Source organism: Tupaia chinensis, unplaced genomic scaffold (genome assembly GCF_000334495.1).
Source record: "Tupaia chinensis unplaced genomic scaffold, TupChi_1.0 Scaffold146837_1, whole genome shotgun sequence".
Taxonomy (NCBI): domain Eukaryota; kingdom Metazoa; phylum Chordata; class Mammalia; order Scandentia; family Tupaiidae; genus Tupaia; species Tupaia belangeri.
The window spans coordinates 1,802,627-1,818,997 of NW_006206691.1; the positions used below are offsets into that span (position 1 = coordinate 1,802,627).

General features: G+C 40.1%; 1 protein-coding gene and 1 pseudogene across 1 annotated transcript in view; one reads left to right on the plus strand and one right to left on the minus strand.

Moving 5' to 3' along the window:
• Nucleotides 1-15,361, minus strand: part of LOC102472293 (PRELI domain-containing protein 1, mitochondrial pseudogene) — a 28,835-nt pseudogene extending 13,474 nt beyond the window's left edge.
• Nucleotides 1-16,371, plus strand: part of LOC114006288 (catenin alpha-2-like) — a gene marked incomplete at its 3' end in the record, with an annotated part of 514,130 nt that overhangs the window by 481,084 nt on the left and 16,675 nt on the right. The gene's annotated exons all lie outside the window — the stretch shown is intronic.

Consider the following 16,371-nt stretch of genomic DNA (forward strand, 5'->3'; position numbering starts at 1 on the left):
CGGAGCAGAGCCCCCGGGGGCCGCGCAGGCCCAGGGGCCACGCAGGCCCGGGGCCATAATCCATTCATTTCTGATGCCAATTTATTACTAATACATTGGTTTCTTTTTTATTATTGACTCATATAATTTCAAAGTTGTGAAAGATATTTGAAAATATTAATGATCACTTCTGAAAGATTGGAATTCCACACTTCAGTCATCTTTGCAGGGCATTATCCAGAGAAAATATTGGAGAAAAATTTTGTTTTAATTGTTAAAGACTCTTAAAAATGAAGAGGTTTTCTTATAAATTTCTAAGTAAATTACCAAAGCACCTACATCCCTAATTGCTACCACATTTCTTTGTTATGGAAATACGTTTTGGGAACGAGCAGTTAGCGTAATGGCTATGTCGCTGGACTCCCACGTAGTCAACCACGGTTCGTGTCCCGGACCCGGTGGCTTAAAACTCACGTCGGGCGCGTGTGCGTGCGTGCCCAAGATCCCGAGAGGAGAATGGAGGAGAAGGGATTGCGGCGTGACCATCCCCCCTGGGGGGTGATTTCTCGCTTTCTGTCTCTATGTCTCTCTCTGTCTGTCTGGCAAGCGCATGCGCCCTACAGTGAAAATCTCTCCAAAAAAAAAGAGAAAGAAATACGTTTTTATTTCCATGATGTGACTGCAAAATGTTTTATAAGAAAATGATAATAGTTTCCCCACTGGATAGCTTTCATACATAAAAGTAACTAAGAAATATTTTATAGTAGTTGGTTCTGCCAGTTGTCATGTCTCATCCTGACAATAGCATGTGGTGATTTCTTTCCACCCTTCCTTCCTCTTCCAGTCCATTCTTTTTCATGCTTCCATCCTCTTTCAGCCCGTTTTCGAACACAGCCACCGAAGTTATCTTTTTGCAAATTAGAAGTATTTCTTCCTTCTTCTGTGGTGCTTACAAAAGGGAGTTTAAACTTCTTCCGTAGTCCACACTCACTACAAGTAAGTCAACTTGTTCTCTGGACTTGTGAGCAAAGGATATTCTCTGTACTTGTGAGCAAAGGAGGCTGTGGATTCCTGTGTGGGCTTTCAAGTGGGATTGATACTTCTTTGGTTAAAAGTTAGCAATATCAATAACCAGCAGGTAGCGTAATGACTATGTCGCTGGACTCCCACGTAGTCGACCGCGGTTCGTGTCCCGGACCCGGTGGCTTAAAACTCACGCCGGGCGCGTGTGCATGCATGCCCAAGATCCCGAGAGGAGAATGGAGGAGAAGGGATTGCGGCGTGACCATCCCCCCTGGGGGGTGATTTCTCGCTTTCTGTCTCTATGTCTCTCTCTGTCTGTCTGGCGAGCGCACGCGCCCTACAGTGAAAATCTCTCCAAAAAAAAAAAAAGTCCTACAATATCTGGGGCCAGCAAGTGCTCTGGTAATTAAAGTTCTGGACTCCCACATGGCCAGCCATGGTCCAAGTCCTAGAGCTGGTGGCTTGAAAATCATGCTGGGCACATGTGTGTACATGCACAAAATCCTGGGAGGAGAAGAGATCATGGCATGACCATCTCCCCCAGGGGTGGTTTCTCATTTTGCATCTCACTGTCTTTCTCTATGGCAAAATGAAAAAAAAAAAAAAAGAAGAAGAAGAAAAAAGAAAAAAAGATACCAAATTTCAAATTTTTATTTATTTATTTATTTTTGCTGTGGTATATGATTCTGCATGAATAACTTTATTAACTGCTAATGAAAATAAGAATTTTTCTGGCATCTTCTGACAATTTTTTTTTTTAGGGAACCAGCAGTTAGCATAATGGCTATGTTGCTGGACTCCCACGTAGTCAACTGCGGTTTTGGTCCCGGACCTGGTGGCTTAAAACTCACACAGGGCGCGTGTGCATGCGTGCCCAAGATCCTGAGAGGAGAATGGAGGAGAAGGGATTGCGACGTGACCATCATCCCTGGAGGGTGATTTCTCGCTTTCTCTCTCTATATCTCTGTCTATCTGGCGAGCGCACACGCCCTATAGCAAAAACCTCTCAAAAAAAAAAAAAAAGAATTTTTTTAAAAAATCTTAAAATACATTCTCTTAAGTGAAGTCATCTTTGTACTTAACGAACTCTCACTGTATCTGTCATCTTGACTCCAATCTAATATTCCTCTTCTCTTGGTCCAGATCCTAAGATTTTAAAAATAGCTTCAAGTTAAGGAAAGGTCATTTTCCCACTGTTTAGTTATCTGAAAAACTCCCATCTCCCATTGAAAGTCATAGTCCAGGAACGAAGCAGTCACATGTTAAAACTTCAGGGCCAAGTCGAAAGTCACTATGAACATTCACATTGGCTGGTCTTTATTTGTCACCACAAGCCTGAAAATGCAGAGGACTGAAACAAATGTCCTTTTTGTGCACACATGTAATTTTTAAAAAGGAGAGGACACTATGAGGGGGGCAGAAGCTCAGCATGATGAAAACAAAGATAATGAATAATGAGGACTAGAATTCAAATCACCAGATGTTTTAAAGAGATGGGGAGCCAGTTTTCAACTCCCTTTTGAACACTACATTACAAAAGAACTATTTTTAAAAATAAAGCATTGAGGGAAAAGAAAAGAAAAAAGAAAAAGAAAATCTAAACCATTGATGGCTCTCCATTTGTCCTCGGTAAACTTCAATCACATGTTCCTCTTCTATTTCCAGTTCTTTCGGAGTATGGTTATCAGCAGTTCTCTGACCTTCAAAGAGAAGCCTGATTGAATTCATTGGAACTCCTTGTGTTTGAGTATGGCTCTTTGAGCTTCTTGAGATGTGTTGCCATTCTCACTTTGAAGTGAATCTCACTGCTATCCAGTCCAATGACTTTGAGTTTAATGTATTCTCCTTACTTCTTATCCCCTAAGTCCTCTGGAGAGTTTTGCCTTCTGGTCAAACATGCTTTCTGTTGCTTTACCCAGCATAGCAGTGGCCTCAGTTAGGCAGGACCTTGTTCTGGGGTTTACAAATCCTTCTCTCTTACCAATAGCATGGTGCCATGGCTGCCAAATTTAATTTTTTTTTTTTGCATAAACAAACTTTATACTATAAATTTAGTTAATACCGACCAATCCTGCCAAATGGACTCTTGGGCTAGTCCAGTGGCCTGGTGGTTAAAGTACTTGAATCTCACATGACTGATTCTGCAGTTCAAATCCTGGCTCTGTTGGTTTCACAGAAATGTGAGCACATGTGCAGATATGGCCACAATCCTGAAAGGAGGGAGAAATGTAAGACCGTAGTGTGACCATGCCCCGCTGGGGAGTGCTGTTTCCCTCTCCCTCTCCCTTCGTTTGCCTCTGTTTCTCCCTGGCAAGGACATGAACCCTCCAGGGGGAAAAAAGACGATGCAAGTTTAAATGTTTATAATCAACTATAAGGCATGTACCATGGTCAGATTGCCAAATGCTAGAAAAAGAAAAAGTAAATAATAGGTACATTATTAGTGAGTGAAATCCTAGGAAAGGAGGTAGAAACTATGTGTTTTTGTCTTTGGCCCCAAACCTTCAAATGATTTCCCAAGCCCCTGAAAGCAACTTTGACTTTTCATCTAATTATTTTGCAGTGTCAACAACCCCAATTCTTCAGTTTGTTGTTTATTGTCAGTGTAAGTCTATTATGATTTTTGTTTATGGTTATACATAACAAGATTGTTACGTAGGTATAACTTGTATATAGTTTAATTTTATCTGAGAACAATCACTCCATTTTGAACTAGTTCTTGCACCCCACCTTAGTGACCAGTATTTACATGCCTATGTAAGGAGTGATGAATTTAAAATTAGACTTCAAGGGACCAGCAGTTAGCATAATGGCTAAGTTGCTGGACTCCCATGTAGTTGACTGTGGTTCGAGTCCTGGACCCTGTGGCTTGAACTCATGCCGGGCTTGTGTGCATGAGATCCTGAGAGGAGAATGGAGGAGAAGGGATTGCAGCATGGCCATCCCCCTTGGGGGGTGATTTCTCGCTTTCTGTCTCTCTGTCTCTCTGTCTCTTTCTTTCCGGTGAGCACATGTGCCCTATGGCAGAATCCTCTCCAAAAAAAGAAAAAAATATTAGACTTCAAAAAAGATACTCATGTGGGAACCAGCAGTTAGCATAATGGCTATGTCGCTGGACTCCCACGTAGTCGACAGCGGTTCGCGTCCCAGACCTGGTGGCTTAAAACTCATGCCAGGCGCATGTGCGTGCGTGCCCAAGATCCCGAGAGGAGGAGAAGGGATTGTGGCGTGGCCATCCCCCCTGGGGGGTGATCTCTCGCTTTCTGTCTTTATGTCTCTCTCTCTGTCTTTCTGGCGAGCGCACACTAAATTCTTATGGCAAAAATCTAAAAAAAAAAAAGATACTCATGCGTGGATGGACTGGAGGAAAAGTGGAGGAATTCTTTGTAATTCCTTAGCAACTTTCTTTCTCTATGCCCTACTAAATTAACCCTTGAACAACCTCGTAAATTATAGTAAGAGAAGGCAATTTTTTTTTTTCATCAGCTAATCGCTGCCAGCATGGAGATCACTACAGCAGATAAGCGACTATCTCACGACCACACATCTAACTGCCATGGAACACAGGCCTTCCGTGGGCTGCCTTGCAAAGAACAGAGAGTTAGGAAGTTAGGAGAGTTAAGACAGTAGTCCTCATACTGAATGTGATATTGAAGAGTGTAGAGAGTACGGAGTAGGGGGTAGGGCAAGCAGGAACTCTTAAGGGTATAAAGTACAAAGCAAGACGGGGCCAGCCTGGTGGCCACGCTGTTCACGTGATGCCGGAAAGTCTCTTGTTTGGTGCTCCCACTGATCTGTACACACTGGGTGTATGAGCCAGGGATTGGGAGTTGGCTGGAAAGGCTTGCGGGAGTTTTGTGAGCTGACTGTTGAGGGTGCTTGTCTTTCCCTGCATCGCTCACTCTCATGAAAGAAGTAAATAAACTTCAAAAAGAAATAGTAGGTACTATGGCTTAGTGGGTAAAAAGAGCCAGATTCCACATGGCTAACTGTGGTTCAAATCCTGGCCCTGATGGCCTGAGGGGCACACCAGTCATCTATGTGTGCGTGCCCCAAATCCCGACAGGTGAAAGAAAAGGGACTGCGGTGTGACCATGCTTCACTGCAGGTGCTTTCTTCTCTTTCTTTCTCTCTGGCACCTCCTGGGAAATAAATATTTAGAATAATAAATAAAAAGCAGAGACTTTAGAGTACATAAACTCTAAGACAACTGTATGGTTTCTATAAGAAACTCACTTTAAACATAAAAAATCAGCCCATAGTCTAGTAGCTAAAGGAGCCTAATCCCACATGGCCTGCCATAGTTCAAATCCTGGCTCTGGTGGTTTGAAACAATGCTGGATGCCAGTGTGTCTAAAATGGCAGTTGTCTGGAGAGATGGAGAAGAAGGGATAGCAATGTGAGCACAGCCCACTGGGAGGTGTTTTCTCCCTCTTTCTGCCTTTCTGTGGCAAACTCATGCACCCTCTAGCAAAAGTTAGCAACAACAACAGAAATGTAGGGAGCATAGCCAGCCAGGCAGAATGAAACAACTTAAAGGCATGGAGACCAAGAAGAGCACACTAGCAATTAGTACTTCATAATTAGGTAAACAACTTCCATGCAGAGAACAGAGCTATCCAAGCTGTCCTTTCTTAAGTAAGGCATAGTTCAAAAGTACTAAGAATTCTGGGGCTGGCAGGTAGTGCGGTGGTTTAGGCAGCTGGATTCCCACATGGCTGACTGCAGTTCGAGTCCTCGACGTGTTAGCTAGCTTTCTCACTTTCCTTCTCTCTCTCTCTCTCTCTCTCTCTCTCTCTCTCTCTGATTGACTTCAAAAATTTTTTTTAAAAAGTAAAATAATGACAATGAATAAAATTAATTAAAAACATTTCTAAAAAAGTAAAAATTCTGTATTTCAAGCAAGCCATGAACCATGACTTCCGCATGAAGTTTTCATAGTGAAAAGAAGAAGCATATGCCCATTTTTCATGTGTTATAATTCTCATGCTTTTGAAATGTGTCCCATTTAAAAAGATTGTTGAGTGTGGTAGCAGTTTTATTTCTGGTGCTTAACACTGTGCCTAGCACACAGTAGGTTCTCAATGAACACTAAACGAAAGAGAGAATGAAGGAGTGACATTTTCTCCTGAATAGTAGGTGAAGTGAAATGAGTCAGTCAGTTTAGTCAGAGGGTTTACTGTCCAAACATTTAGCATTTAGGGAGCAAAAAATGGGAGATGATAATGTAAAATTATTGGCAATATAAGCATATTGATAGTTTTGTGTGCTTTAGCCTCTAAGTTTAAATCATTTTATCCTTTTCTTTGGAATACAGAGAACTTAAAATCTATGAAGCCAGAGTCAGCGGGCGGCATGGTGGTTAGGCACTGGATTTCCATATGACCAACTGCAGTTTGAGTCTCAGACCTGACAGCTTGCTTTCTTGCTCTCATGCACCATGTCCCCTCACCCCCATCTCTCTCTTATGAGTGCATGTGTCCTGTGTCAAATTTAAAAAAAAATAATAAATTTTAAATTATATATATTTTAAGTATTTTTAAAGATAATCTATGAAGCCATCTACCCTCGAGAGCTGCCACTTGTATGGGTGTAATTTCTCGGGTGACTCTTGTCATGCTGCAGTGTTTCCTTCCTTTGGCTACTTCTTCCTTCACTCCCCTTGAGGGTCAGGAGCAATTCTTGCTCTCTGCCTCCTTCCACCATCTCCATGTCATTCACTTCCTCCTCTTTCCTGCCATCTAAGTATGACTGTTCTCTTAAAGTGTGTCTTTTATCCCCACTTGAGCGTCATTAAAGGGACTCATTTATTAAAATCTCATCTACTGGGACCAACAGTTAGCGTAATGACTATGTCGCTGGACTCCCATGTAGTCAACCACGGTGTGAGTCCTGGACCTGGTGGCTTAAACTCACACCGAGCATGTGTGCATGTGTGCCCAAGATCCAGAGAGGAAAATGGAGGAGAAGGGATTGCGGTGTGGCCATGCCCCCTGGGAGGTGATTTCTCACTTTCTGTCTCTCTCTGATTTTCTGGTGAGTGCATGTCCCCGATAGCAAAAACCTCTCAAAAAAAAAAAAAAAAACCCAAAAAAAAAAAAAAAAAAAAAAAAAAAAAAAAAAACAAAAAAAACAAAAAAACTCACCTACTCCTCATCTGTCTATCTAGTTCCATTTCTCTCCGTCTCTAGCTGTGTAAGTGACATTTTAATTTGGGTGATATCCAAGTATCTGAAAAGTTCTCTGACTAAATTCAGCATGTCGCTCTGTCAAGCTTAGCTTTTCTTCTTGTATTTCACATTTTGGCTAAAGGAACTACCTTTTGTAATGTAGCCATTTAATCCTGAAAACCAAGAGTCTTACCCACATTCCAGTTCATCTTGAAATCCTGTGTATTCAGTTCCCTTCGTAACTTGACTCAGCCTTCCCACTGTCATCTTCTTGACCACTGGTTTATTCGGGCCCATACTTTTTCCCCAGATCATTGCAATAGCTTCCTCACGGTTTCCCTGCCCTCACTCCCATCCACTTCTTCCCTTCTGTTCTATCGTCTTGGCAAGTTTAATTTTCCAAAATGCAAATCAGATATTTTTTTACCAGTAAAACTCTTGTCTTCAGGAAAAACTAGGAAGTTCTTAGCACGGTATCACAACACTACAACAGGCCCAAGCCTACCTTTTCCATTGCAGTCCTCCTTTTCCTTATCGTCTGTTCTACGTAGTGGCGTGACTTCATTCTTTAGACATACTGTACTGACACTGTTTCATTCATGTGTGCCATTAATAGTATTTTCTTTGCCTGAGCTTCCTTTCCTTGTTTTCTGCCTATTGAATTTATTTTCATTCCTTTATGTGTAGTTTATTTTAAAAACCTCCCATAATTCTCCTGATTGTTAACCTATTGTTCCTTCTATATTTTCAGTGTCATTTATGCATATAAATGCTAAACGTATTATTCTGTTTCAAGTGAGTGTTTCTCCAGAAGGCAGCATTAAGAGGACAGAGCATGGGTCTTATTCATACATCTATTTTTTAGAGATTTTTGGCTCTAGGGAGCATGTGCTTGCCAGAGAGACAGAGAAACAGAAAGAAATTGCTACCACCATCCGTCCCAGAGGGGCTGGCCATGCCACAGTCCCTTCTCCTTCATTCTTCTCTTGGGATTTTGGGCATGCACACACATGTGGCTAGTGTGAGTTTTAAGTCACCTGGTCTGGGACTCGAACTGCAGTTGACTGTGTGGTAGTCTCATGATGTAACCAGTATGCCATCTTCTGGTCCCTTTATTCATACATTTATCCTCACTGTTAGCACAGTGAGGATATAAAAGAAGTGTTTGTTGAGTAGATGCTTAAGTGGCTATGCTAACTGATTTTAATGGTTTCCTAGTTTATCCATTCTGATTTCTTCTCAGCCTTCACAACTGTTGCCTTATGCTGTATCAACCTCTCCATGATAGTTATTCCATGCCTTCCTGAACATTTCTAGTATGTTCCAGCAGGCGGCATCCATTCTCTTCTTGACTGGGTTAGCTTTTTTGGACATCTTTTATCCAGTGTTGCACACAGTCTCTACATAATTTAAATGATCATCAGCACGTGTGCATCAGAATCTAGATTTCAACAGAGAACTTAACATCCTCATTAAGTGAAAAAGGATATTTTGCAATCCAGGCTATGTTTCTTGAAAAGCAATTAACATATTGCACATTATTCCTGTGAGACACAAACTGTTTCTTTCTCATCTTAATTTGCCTGCGTGAAAATAGACAGAAAAAGACAGATGAGTTTACGCTCAAGGTGTGTGTATTTCCCTTGTGGCCAATGAACTAATTTCCTTTTCATATTAGCAGAATATTGATACAATTATTCTTTCATCAGACATGAAATTCGAGTGTATAACCAGTTTGTAGAAATCACCTAGTAATTTATTAGGTTGATAACAGCAATTAAGTCACAATTGCTTTGAGAAATATAAATTGACTTTCTCTTTTAAATGGATAATTTAACATTCCAAACCACAGACAGTGTGTAACTAATTTCTGGAATCAGAAGTTGGTTCCTCCTCATATTAAACTTTAAAAAACATTCAAGTGTTGATAATCCGGTAATTCATTATTCAATTGCGGGATTATTCAGTTTGTGACATTTCTCCTTCCTCCCCACCTTGGCTGTTTACTTTTGCATATTTATGGATGTAAAGAGGGAGAGAATTTTAGACAGAAATGTAACCTGTCACCTGACAGAAAAGATAAAACTTATTATTAACTTGTAACCATACTAAAGCAGGCAGCAGATTTAATCTGACCTGTAGGTCATTGTTTGCTTGCTCTGATTTAATCAGACCTTTACTTGAGACTTTCAGATTTTCATGGAATTTTGGTTTTATGTCACAGGTAGGTCATTGGGAAAATCATGATGTATCTTTTCATGTTTTTTTTTTTTTTTAATTCAAAAGTACATCTTGACTTTTCAGATGACCCAACACTTTCAGTGACATCCCCCTCCTTCCATACTGCACCATTTTACCCTCCCATGCACGAATGTGGCTAGTGTGAGTTTTAAGTCACCTGGTCTGGGACTCGAACTGCAGTTGACTGTGTGGTAGTCTCATGATGTAACCAGTATGCCATCTTCTGGTCCCTTTATTCATACATTTATCCTCACTGTTAGCACAGTGAGGATATAAAAGAAGTGTTTGTTGAGTAGATGCTTAAGTGGCTATGCTAACTGATTTTAATGGTTTCCTAGTTTATCCATTCTGATTTCTTCTCAGCCTTCACAACTGTTGCCTTATGCTGTATCAACCTCTCCATGATAGTTATTCCATGCCTTCCTGAACATTTCTAGTATGTTCCAGCAGGCGGCATCCATTCTCTTCTTGACTGGGTTAGCTTTTTTGGACATCTTTTATCCAGTGTTGCACACAGTCTCTACATAATTTAAATGATCATCAGCACGTGTGCATCAGAATCTAGATTTCAACAGAGAACTTAACATCCTCATTAAGTGAAAAAGGATATTTTGCAATCCAGGCTATGTTTCTTGAAAAGCAATTAACATATTGCACATTATTCCTGTGAGACACAAACTGTTTCTTTCTCATCTTAATTTGCCTGCGTGAAAATAGACAGAAAAAGACAGATGAGTTTACGCTCAAGGTGTGTGTATTTCCCTTGTGGCCAATGAACTAATTTCCTTTTCATATTAGCAGAATATTGATACAATTATTCTTTCATCAGACATGAAATTCGAGTGTATAACCAGTTTGTAGAAATCACCTAGTAATTTATTAGGTTGATAACAGCAATTAAGTCACAATTGCTTTGAGAAATATAAATTGACTTTCTCTTTTAAATGGATAATTTAACATTCCAAACCACAGACAGTGTGTAACTAATTTCTGGAATCAGAAGTTGGTTCCTCCTCATATTAAACTTTAAAAAACATTCAAGTGTTGATAATCCGGTAATTCATTATTCAATTGCGGGATTATTCAGTTTGTGACATTTCTCCTTCCTCCCCACCTTGGCTGTTTACTTTTGCATATTTATGGATGTAAAGAGGGAGAGAATTTTAGACAGAAATGTAACCTGTCACCTGACAGAAAAGATAAAACTTATTATTAACTTGTAACCATACTAAAGCAGGCAGCAGATTTAATCTGACCTGTAGGTCATTGTTTGCTTGCTCTGATTTAATCAGACCTTTACTTGAGACTTTCAGATTTTCATGGAATTTTGGTTTTATGTCACAGGTAGGTCATTGGGAAAATCATGATGTATCTTTTCATGTTTTTTTTTTTTTTTAATTCAAAAGTACATCTTGACTTTTCAGATGACCCAACACTTTCAGTGACATCCCCCTCCTTCCATACTGCACCATTTTACCCTCCCATGCACGAGACCATGAAATGTCTGTTGGTTTATCTTACAGTGTATGCACATGTAAGATAGTTTCATTTTTAGATAAATCAGGATCAAACATTTATAGGAGAGGGTCACCTAGAGGAGTTGGTTGCATCAGCTCATCCCCCTAAAACTGACAGCAGGACTAGCATTTCCCATCATGATTGGTTATATGTCCTCACCCAGTAATCCTAAATCTCTTGTTTGCTTAGCCATATGAAATATCAGTGTAGACCAAACCATACCCATCTAACGCATAGGCCACCCACACCTGCTCCTCTGTAAATAGTAGATTGACTATGGAGCCTGTTTTGCTCCAGGAGCCTTTAGATAAAAGTTAGAAAAAGAATATTCTTGCTCCTGGACCCTTAATCAGCTAATCAGCAAATGGTGATTAACTACTTATATGTGAAGCATTTAGCAGGGTGTTTAGAGGATACCAAAGTGTAAAGAAAGCATCCTAATGCATGTCCTCCCTCTCGGTCACACACACATGCACACTGATACTATATGATAATGTCAAATAACAGCTAAGTGGGAAATCTGGATGATAAAGGAAAAGGAGTTCAAGAGTGGGAGTGAGGAGAGAGAGCCTTGTACAGAAGAGTTAAAGATGGTCTTCCCTGGGACTAGCAGATGGAGTAATGGCTACCTTGCTGGACTCCCATGTAGTCGACTGCAGTTTGAGTCCCAGACCCGGTGGCTTAAACTCAACATCAGGTGTGTGTCTGTGCATGCCAAAAATCCTGAGAGGAGAATGGAGGAAAAGGGTTCACCCCTGGGTGGGGAGATGATTTCTCACTTTCTGTCTCTCTGTTTCCCTCTGTCTTTCTGAAGAACTCATGCGCCCTATAGCAAAAAACCTCTCAAAAAAAAAAAAAAAAAAAGGATGATCTTCCCTGAGTGTGGTCACCATATGCTTCAAATTAGCAGCAGAAAAGAAAGAGTGGAAACATATAATGGAGACTCAGCAATACCATGTCGTATAAAGCATACTGGGGTGGGGTGATACAGTCGGAGACGGGTTTATGAGACATGTGCTAGGAAATAAAGTTTGAGAGCAGAGGCTGATGTCAGAATTGCTGAGAATCCCCAAGGTCAGGAACCTTAAATATGAAGTGAATAGACATGATATTATATTTCTTCTGGCTGTGCTTGCTGAAAATGATGTCTCCATTCTGAAAGCTGGATAGAAATGCAACCCTTTTCTTTGTTACATTATGAATTTTGACATATTTCACAAAAGGAATATAGTAGAAATGGAATTGGAGAACTACCAGGTAAGAATCTAGCCTCTGTAAAGTATCCAGTCATAGGTGATAATCTACTGTAGGCCAAGGGGAGACCATTGAAGGTTTTGGGCCATGGGGTAGTATGGTTAAGCAGAATTGTAAGAATGATCTGTTAGAGAAAAATAAGTTATACAAGAAAAAAGGTTAATTTAGCCTTGATGGTGAAGTAAATGAGAGGGGATTATGGCACGAATAAAAGATGGAATATGGAATGACACTGAAAATATAAAGTACTGCATTTTTAAAAAGAAGCTATTTCAACTGATTGATGGGTAATATTACTGAGTATCCTAAACTCTTCACATACATTTTGAACATTTTTCTCAGGCCAGCCAGGTGGTGTGTTGGTTCTGGCATCTGGGTCTCACATAGCTGACTGTACTATTTGAGTCTCAGACCTAGTGGCTTGAAAAATACTCCAGGCATGTGCGTGTGTATCCCCAAAACCCCAAAAATAGAGTGAAGTAAAAGGGAATGCTGTGTGATCATCCCCCTAGGGGATGCTTTCATTTCTCTCTCTCTCTCTTTCTCTCTCTCTCTCTCTCTCTCATGAGCTCACATTCCCTATAGCAAATTTAATTTTTTTTTTCTCAACAACCCTATTGTATAGATATTGCTAGTATTTCTAGGGTTTTTTCAATTTTATTTTGTAATTTCTTGTTTATATTTAGTTGCTGTGCTTCTTCATGCATATTATGTGTTTTTTTTAAAGCACATCTTCGGTGTGTGGTAATCACATCAATGACAGAACCTTACATTTTCGTGTCTGTTAAATACTTTATTTCCTATGTCTCTCCCACCTACCTCCTACTATTAACGCTCCTCTCATACACTGTCTGGTATCTACACTTGTTCTCTCTCTTTTGTCTTTGAATCTTTCAATTTCGGCCATAAAGTGCAGACATTTGATATATATTGAGCAGGGATATACAATATTTATATTTCAGAAGCTGGCTTAGTTCACTTAGCATTAAATCCTCTATGTTCATCCAATTTGTGGATGAATAAACAGAGTCAGACTGTTTTTTTATGGGTATTATTCCAGTGTACACATGCCACATTTTTTCAATCCAGTCATCAGTTGGGCACTTAGGTTGATTCCATGTCGTAGCAATTGTGAATAGCGCTGCAATAAACAGGAATGTGCAAGCATCTTTCTGACTGTTGTCCAGTCCTTTGGGTAAATACCCAGGAGTGGGGTTAGTAGGTCATATTGTAGTCGTATGTGAATTTTTGAAGAACCTGCGTATCGTTTTCCACAGTGGCAGTACTAATTTACATTCTCACCAGCAGTGCAGGAGAGTTTCCTTTTCACCACAGCCTCACCAGCACTTATTATTATTATTTTATTATTATTTTTGTTCCTCATCCTTCTGGCTGGGGTTAAGTGATAGCTCATTGTGGTTTTGGTGTTCATTTTGCTTGTGATAAGAAATACGGAACATTTTTTCATATATTTTTTGCCCATTTGTGTGTTCTGTAAATGTCTGTCAGGTCCATTTGGTTTATAGAGTCATTTAACTCCTGTCTGTTTATTTTCTGCCAAGATGACCTGTATGGTGGTGATAGTGAGGTAATGAAATCCCCAGCAGTTAATGAGTTGCAGTCTCTCTCTTTAGATCTAGCAGTCTTTCTTCTATGTATTTAGGTGCCCCAGTATTGGGTTCATGAATGTTTGTAATTGTTATGTCTTCTTGATGAAATAATCACTTTAATATTATGTAGTCTATTTGTCTCCTTATAGTTTCTATCTTGAAGTCTTATTTTGTCCAATCTATGCATGTCTTTATCAATGAGGTGTGTTTCGTTTCAGCAGCATATAGAAGGTTCCTGGTTTTTTTTTTTTTAATCTGTTCAGCCAATTTGTGTGTCTTAGTTGGCAAATTAATTCCATTAACATTCAATGCTATTAGGAAGAGCAGACTTACCCCTCTCTTTCATTTTCCTGATATAGTATTTTCTAAGTATTTCTTTTTTTTTTTTTTGAGAGAGTTTTCTTTTTTTTTTTCTATAGGGCGTATGCACTTGCCAGCCAGACAGAGAGAGACAGAGAGACAGAAAATGAGAAATCACCCCCCAGGGGGGATGGCCACGCCACAATCCCTTCTCCTCCATTTTCCTCTCGGGATCTTGGGCACACACGCACACGTGCCCAGCGTGAGTTTAAGCCACCGGGTCTGGGACTTGAACCGTGGTCGACTACATGGGAGTCCAGCGACATAGCCATTACGCCAACTACTGGTCTACTAAGTATTTCTTGAAGAGCTGGTCTGGTGTCAACCAATTCTTATGGTAATTTTTTTAATGATTTTTTTAAGAATTATTTTAACTTTATTTACTTACTTGTTTTAATTTAACCAGAGAGGGACAGAGTGAGACTGAGAGTGAGAGTGAGAATGAGAGAGAAAGAGAGAGAGAGAGAGAGAGAGAGAGAGAGAGAGTGTGAGAAAGCAAGCTGCCAGGTCTGGGACTCAAACCGCAGCTGGCCATGTGGGAGTCCAGCACCCTTAATCACCACACCACCTGCTGGACCCAATTTTTTCTTTTTAATCTTAGAATTATCTTATTTCTCTTCCACATTCAAAGGATAATTTCCTGGGTATTTTATTTTTCTTTCAGAATTTTAAATATGTCGTCCCATTTCTTCTTTACCTACATTGTTTCTGTTGTGATGTCTCATGGGATATCTTTTGTAATAACTTCACATTTCTCTTTTGCCTTTTATTTTATTTATTTATTTATTTATTTATTTTTTGTAAGAGAGAGTTTTTATTATAAGACACATATGCTTGCCGGAGAAATAGAAAGAGACAGACAGAAAATGAGAAATCACCCTGGGGGGTGGGGGAAATGACCATGCCACAATCCCTTTTCCTCCATTCGCCTCTTGGGATTTTGGGCACACCTGCATACACATCCAGCATGAGTTTTAAGCCACTGGGTCCAAGACTCAAACCGCAGTTGACAATGTGAGAATCCAGTGACGTAACCATTATTTCATCTGCTGGTCCTCTCTGTCTTGCCATTTTTAGAATACAGCCTTTGTCTTTGATTTTTGCCTGAATTTGGCTACGATGTGCCATTTTTGCCTGAATTCGGCTACGATGTGCCATGGAGAGGTTCTTGTTATGTTGAAACTGTTGGGTTGTCAGGAAAGTCATGATGCAATTTTGCATAGAAAAGTATGCCATAATTTTCCCAAGGACCTAATATTTGTTGTTCTTTGTATTTCCTTGATCTGGATATATGTATGTCTCTCTAGATTTGAAAAGATTTCAGACCAAATATTATGAAAAAGATTTTCTATGCCTTTTTCCATCCCTTTGCCTCTTGTAATACCCATTATGCAGTTATTGGGCTGCATAATGGTATCTAGAATTTCCTTTATGTTATCTTTTATCTTTTTTTTTTTTTTTTTGAAAGCGATTTTTGCTATGGAACCCACACTCACTAGAGAGACAGAGAGAAAGAAAGTGAAGTCATTTCCCAGGGGGGATGGCCATGCTGCAGTGCCTTCTCCTCCATTCTCCTCTCAGGATTTTGGGCACGCACATACAAGTGCCAACCTGAGTTTAAACCCCTGGATCTGAGACTAGAACCACACTTGACTACCTCCAGTGCTGTAACCATTATGCCATCCGCTTGTCTCTCTTTTCAGGTTTTTTTTTTTTTTTTTTTTAAACTATAGGGCACATGCAACTAAGTATATTATTTTTAAATTTTTTTTAAAAAGAGAATTTTTTGCTATATCACATGTATTTTTGTCAGAGAGACAGCAAGAAAGTGAGAAATCACCCACTGGGGGGATGGCCACACTGTAATCCCTTCTCCTTTCAAGATTTTGGGCATATACACACATGTGCCTGGGGTGAATTTCAAGCTGCCACGTCCAGGGCTCACATTGTGTTCAACCATGTGGGAGGCCAGTGCCTTAACCCCTACTCTACCTGCTGGCCCCACAATTGAGAGTATTCTTTTTTTTGAGAGAGAGAGAGATTTTTTGCTATAGAACATGTGCACTTGCCAGAAAGACAGAGACAGAAAGTTAGAAATTACCCCCTGGGGGGATGCCCACATCACAATCCTTTCTCCTCCATTCTCCTCTCAAGATTTTAGGCATGCATGCAAATGTGCCCAGCATGAGTTTTAAGTCACCAGATCTGGGACTCGA